The sequence below is a fragment of the Pristis pectinata genome, chromosome 22 (assembly GCF_009764475.1).
Source record: "Pristis pectinata isolate sPriPec2 chromosome 22, sPriPec2.1.pri, whole genome shotgun sequence".
In the NCBI taxonomy this organism is placed as follows: domain Eukaryota; kingdom Metazoa; phylum Chordata; class Chondrichthyes; order Rhinopristiformes; family Pristidae; genus Pristis; species Pristis pectinata.
Genome location: NC_067426.1, coordinates 12,965,345 through 12,971,597, shown reverse-complemented (window position 1 = coordinate 12,971,597; position 6,253 = coordinate 12,965,345).

The following is a 6,253-nucleotide window of genomic DNA, read 5'->3' as shown; positions in this document are numbered from 1 at the left end:
CTCTGGGTATTATGACTAATTTCTGTAAAGCTCCAAATGCCTGCTTGACAATCCATTCTACTGAATTTCTGAAAATTCAACCAATTATTCACAAACAGCAGCAGCTTGAATTGAGTGAAACATCCCAAGATGTTTTTTAGGAGCATTAATCAAACATGATGTATCATTGAGCCACATGTTGAGCTAATTGGGACTGATGGCTGTAAGCTTTGGTCAATGGGGTAGATCTTAAGGATTGCCTTAAAGAAGGAGAGAAAATTGTATAGACTAAGGAGGTAATTCCAAAGCATAGTGCCTAAACAGCTGAAGGGATTCCCAGTTGTTCAGCAATAAAAATGAAGAATTGACCAGAGGCAGGAACTGTAGGACTGCAGAGATAATCTGGGATAATCCTTTATCCCTTTGTTATTAATAAGGGAAGAATATTTGCTCTTCTCCAGTCCTCTGAAACTGCCCCACATCTAATGTCTGTGCTTTGTGGCTCCCACTTCACCATTACTACCTTTTGACAATTTATATCTAAGTGAGAAAAATAGAGAGTTATGCGCTGTACAGAAGGGTTAGATTGATCATGGAGGAGGTATTCATATAGTTCAGCACAACATAGTGGCCCGAAGGGCCTGTACTCTGCTGTACTGTTCTATAATTCTATAATCTCAATAGAACACTTTTGCATTCCCTTTTATGTTAGCAGCTAATCCTCTCTCATTTGCTCTCTTTGCCTCTCACTTTAATTTTCACTTCCCCTCTGATACTTTTGTAATCAGCCTGGTTCTTGCTGGTATTTACAACCCGACACTTGTCATAAGCAGCCCTTTTTTGCTTTCTCTTCCTCAATTTATTTTGCAATCCAGGGAGCTCTAGATTTGTTTGTTCTTCCTTTGCCCCTCATGGGAATGTGCTTCAACTGTACCTGAACCATCTCTGCCATAAATGATTCTGTCTCCACAGTTTGCTGGGCTAGGGAATTTCAAATGCTCACAACTCTTTGAGAAAATAAGTTCTTCCTCACCTCAGTCCTTTTTCTGAGACCCTGATCTCTGGCACTAGATTCTCCTATAAGGAGAAACATATTCACCACAATTACCCTGTTAAGGTACCCTAACAACTTTATATGCTTCAATAAGTTCATCTCCCATTCTTCTAAATTTCAATCAGTATAGGCCTAACCTCCTCATAGGACAACCCTTCCATATCCAGGATCATCCCAGTGAAGTTTATCTGAACTGCCTCCAAAGATACTTAATCTATCTTTCCTTAAATGAGGGGATCAAAACTGTTCACAGTCACCTAGTTGTGGCCTCATTAGTGCCTTGTTCAGTTGTAGTAAGACTTCCATACGTTTGTGTTCCAACCCTGCTGAAATAAATGCCAGCATTCCGTTTGTGTTCCTGATTGCCTACTACACCAATATGTTAGCCTTCTGTGTTTCATAGAGTCATTGAGACATACAGCATGAAAACAGGGCCTTTGGCCAGTCAGTCTACGCCAACCATCAACCACTCATCTATGTCAATCCTGCGTTACTCCCAATTTTTACTTCCCTCCACATTCCCATCAAATGCCCCAAATTCTACCACTCACCTACACACTATTGGCAATTTACAGAGGCCAATTAACCGACTGACCCACACATCATTGGGAGTACTGAAAGGAAACCCAGGCAGTCACAGGGAAAACATACAAATTCCACACTGACAGCAGCAGAGGTCAGGATTGAACCTGGTCTCTGGTGTTGTGAGGCAGAGGCTCTACTAGCTGCACCACTGTGCTGCCCATGTATGTGGAACTTTGTGCCGCAGATTTCAGAAGTCTTTTTACATTTAAGTAGTAATCTGTTTTATCATTCTTCCCTCCAAAGTGAACAACTTCACATTTTCTCATATTATTCTATACTTGTCCACTCACTTAATCTATCAATATCTCTCGGTTAACTGTTTGTATCCTCCTCACAATTACCTTCCCACTTACTTTTGTCAATGAAAGACATCGAAAGGATATGGATTTTCTTTTAAAGACTAAGACTTTGCCAAGCCAGGAACCTCTGGAAACATTCATTCATAGAACCCTGGCCAACATTTATTGCTCATCTCTAAATATCCCTAAACACAACGGTCTTCTGGATCACTTCAGAGGACAATTAAGTCAACTTCATTGCTATGGATTTGGTTTCATATCTAGGCCAGATTGGGTGGGAATTCCAGATATCCTTCCCGGAGGGATGTCAGTGGATTTTTATGACATTTGTTGTCCTCACTATCACTATAAACAAGACCTGATTTTAAATCCAGGATTATATCTCAATATTTGAATTTAAATTTCCAGATTGCCATGGTGAAATTTGAATTTATGTCTTTGCGCCTCTGGATTGTGAGTCCAGTCATAGAGTCAGATAGTTATGCAGCAAGGGAAAAGGTCCTTCAGACCAACTCATCCACGCCGACCAAGGTGCCTTCCTGAGCTAATCCCATTAGCCTGCATTTGGCCCAAATCCTTCTAAGCCTTTCCTAGCCATGAACCTGTCCAAATGTCTTCTAAACATAATTGTACCTGTCTCTACCACTTCGTCTGGTAGCTCATTCCATATACTCACTGTCCTCTGTGTGGAAAAACCTACCCCTTAGATCCCCTTTAAATCTTTCCCCTCTCAGCTTAAACCTGTGCTCTCCAATTTTAGACTCCCCTATCCTGGGAAAAAGACTGTGACCATCCATCTTATCTATGCCCCTCATGATTTTATAAACCTCTATAAGTTCACCCCTCAGGCTTCTTCACTCCAAGAATAACACAGAAAGCTTCCTCAAAAAGAAATGTAGTGACGACTAGACAATTTAATGATATTGGTTGAAGGATAAGTAATAATGAAAGTTCTATGGAGTACTTGCCTTATTCCTCTTGGAGTAGCAGAATCACTTACATTCAGCTGAGAAAGCAGTCAGGGCTTCTCTCTTTGTCAAATGGCAGCACTTCTGACAGTGTGGCACTCTTGCAGTACTACACTGCCTGGATTTTTTATTTGTAATCAGGCCTCTGTGGCAGGACTTACTCCAAAAAGAATCTTAATACAAGGCAAGGATAATTCCCGTTGGATTGGGGATTGATGAAGGGCGGATCCTTGTTAAATCCTGGAAGATGTGCAGAGACACAAGGTCAAGGTTTGCATTACTCTGAACATAGCTGAGCAATTTTAAGATGGATGTTTTTTTCAGTTTGTGGAATATGTGCCACACACTTTAATCTGATGTATCACTGAACAGCAACAGTAATTCCTCTGGGCCCTTCCATCTTCAGATGCTTCCTCAATGACCTTCCTTCCATCATAAGATCAGAAGTGGAGATGTTGATTGATAATGACACAATGTTCAATTTCATTGACAATTCCTCAGCAAATGGAGCAGCCAGTGCCCACCTACAGCAAGACCTAGACAACATTCAGGCATGAGCTGATAAGTGACAAGTAACCCTTGCACCACAAAAGGGCCAGGCAATGAACTCCTCCAACAGGGGAAAGTCTAACTAACTAATATAATAAAAACAGCAGGTCAGGCAGCATCTGTGGAAAGAGAAACAGTTAACATTCCATGTCCAGGATCTTTCTTCAGAAATGGGTTGTTGTTTTGATGAAAAGTCCAGGATATGAAAGTTTATTTCTGATTTCCAGCATCTACAGTTCTTTTATTTTCTTCTGTAATTAACTACTCTTGACATTCAATGGTAGTTATAATCCAAGTCAGCCACTATCAATATGCTGGGGTCACCAGAGACTCAAATACCACATAAATACCATGCTCCAAGAATAGGTGACATCTGGGTATCATATGACAAGTGACTTGCCTCCCGAAACCTCAAGAACTTTCCACCATTTGCAAGGCACAATTCAGGAAAATAATGGAATACTCTCCACTTTCCTTGAAGAGTGCACCACCACCATTACAAATCTCAAGAAGCTTGACAGCATCCAGGGCAAAGCAGCCAACTTGATTGACACCCCATCTACCAACCTAAACATTCACTCCCCCCACCACTGGCACAGAGTGGTTACAGAGCGTACTAATTACAAACTGCACTGCAGCTACACATCCAGGCTGGTCCATCAATATTTCCCAAACCCATAACTTCTACCAGCAAGAAGAACGAGATCAACAGACACGTGAGAACACATCCACCTACTGGTTCTTCTCTAAGTTGCATATTATTCTGTTTTGGAAATATAATGCTGTTCCTTTGGTGTTGCTGAGCCTAAATCCTGGAAGCGCCTACCCAACATGACTGTGGAAACATCTTCATCGGAAGGACTTCAAGAAGGCAGCTCACCACCGCTTTCTCAAAGGCAGTCAGAGATGGGCAATAAATGGTGATCTTTCCAGCGAAAATGAATAAATAAGGAAAAATGTCAAGTCACTCGCACAAAAGAAAAAAATTAATGCAATTTTGACAGGGAGATAAACATTCACAACATTTTTGGTGAAAACCATTTCAATGTATGTTCCTCAATATCACTGTACCTGAACCTGCACTGAAAAGATATAGAAATTATTGCTTATTAAGGAAGTTTAGGTGTAAAGCTATTTAAATAACACCACACATGCCTCATTGTCCAGCTGTTTATACACTGTTAACTGCTATAAGGTATATATATTTTTCATATATATATATATATTATATATATATATATATATATACTGTATATATAGTGTTATTTAATTTTCCCATTATAAACTCACTCCACACATTCCAACCAATCTGAGTAAATATGTTTCTCCTAAATTTCATATTGGTTTTACTAGTGGATGTCTTGTACTTTTGTCCTTTAATTATTATCCTGTCTAATTCCTGCTGAAGTCTTGAAGCGTATCAGCAGACTGCCACAGGTGATTTTGATGGTTTTGTTTCGGCAGGCTTCAAGACTTCGGAACAGCTAAGCTTTTTTTATAATTCTCATTGGGAATAGTGGGGCAGGACTGCACAGGCGCGTGACGTCAGCAGGTAGCGCGCGGGCAGTTTAAAAAGCGGGCTGCCATATCCAGCGGGTAGCGTCGGAGCGGGCAATGGAGTGAGAGGGAGCAGAGTGATTGGGCTTTGTCTCAAGACGCTTAGGCGTAAAGGGGCGAGGCGAGGTAGGTGATTAGAGGAAAGGAGGTAGAATGAGTGCGGTTTTCTGTGCTCGGTGTCAGATGTGGGAGTTCCCTGAGCCTCCCTGCCTCCGGGAGGGCTACATCTGCACCCGGTGTGTTGAGCTGCAGTTCCTAAGGGACCATGTTAGGGAACTGGAGATACAGCTCGATGACCTTCGTATGGTCAGGGAGAATGAGGAAGTGATAGAAAGGAGTTATAGGCAGATGGTCACACCGGGGCCATGGGAGTCAGGCAAGTGGGTTACAGTCAGGAGGGGGAAGGGGAATAGTCAGGTTCTAGAGAGTACCCTTGTAGCTGTACTCCTTGACAGTAAGTACTCCTGCTTGAGTACTGTTGGGGGAGACAGCCTACCTGGGGGAAGTAACTGTGGCAGTGTCTCTGGCACAGAGTCCGGCCCTATGGCTCAGAAGGGTAGGGAAGGAGAAAGGAGGGCAGTAGTGATAGGGGACTCAATAGTTAGGGGGGCAGACAGGCGATTCTGTGGACGCAGGAAAGAAACTCAGAAGGTAGTTTGCTTCCCAGGTGCCAGGGTCCTGGATGTTTCAGATCGTGTCCAAGATATCCTGCAGAAGGAGGGAGATCAGCCAGAGGTCGTGGTACATATTGGTACCAACGACATAGGTAGGAAAAGCGATGTGGTCCTGAAAAAAGACTATAGGGAGTTAGGAAGGAAGTTGAGAAGCAGGACCTCAAAGGTAGTAATTTCAGGATTACTGCCTGTGCTAAGCGACAGTGGGTATAGGAATAGAATGAGGTGGAGGTTAAATGCATGGCTGAGGGATTGGAGTAAGGGGCAGGGATTCAGATTTCTGGATCACTGGGGCCTCTTTTGGGGCAGGTATGACCTGTACAAAGAGGACGGATTGCACTTGAATCCCAGGGGGACGAATATCCTGGTGGGGAGGTTTGCTAAGTCTACTGGGGGGAGTTTAAACTAGAATTGTTGGGGGGGGGGATCCGAACTGGAGAGACTGAGGAAGAGGTGTTTGGCTCTCAAATAGAGAAAGCTAGTAGTAGGTACGGGAGGGAGGATAGGCAGGTGATAGAGAAGGGACGTGCTCAGACCGGTTTGAGATGTGTCTATTTTAATGAAAGGAGTATTGTGAACAAGGCAGAT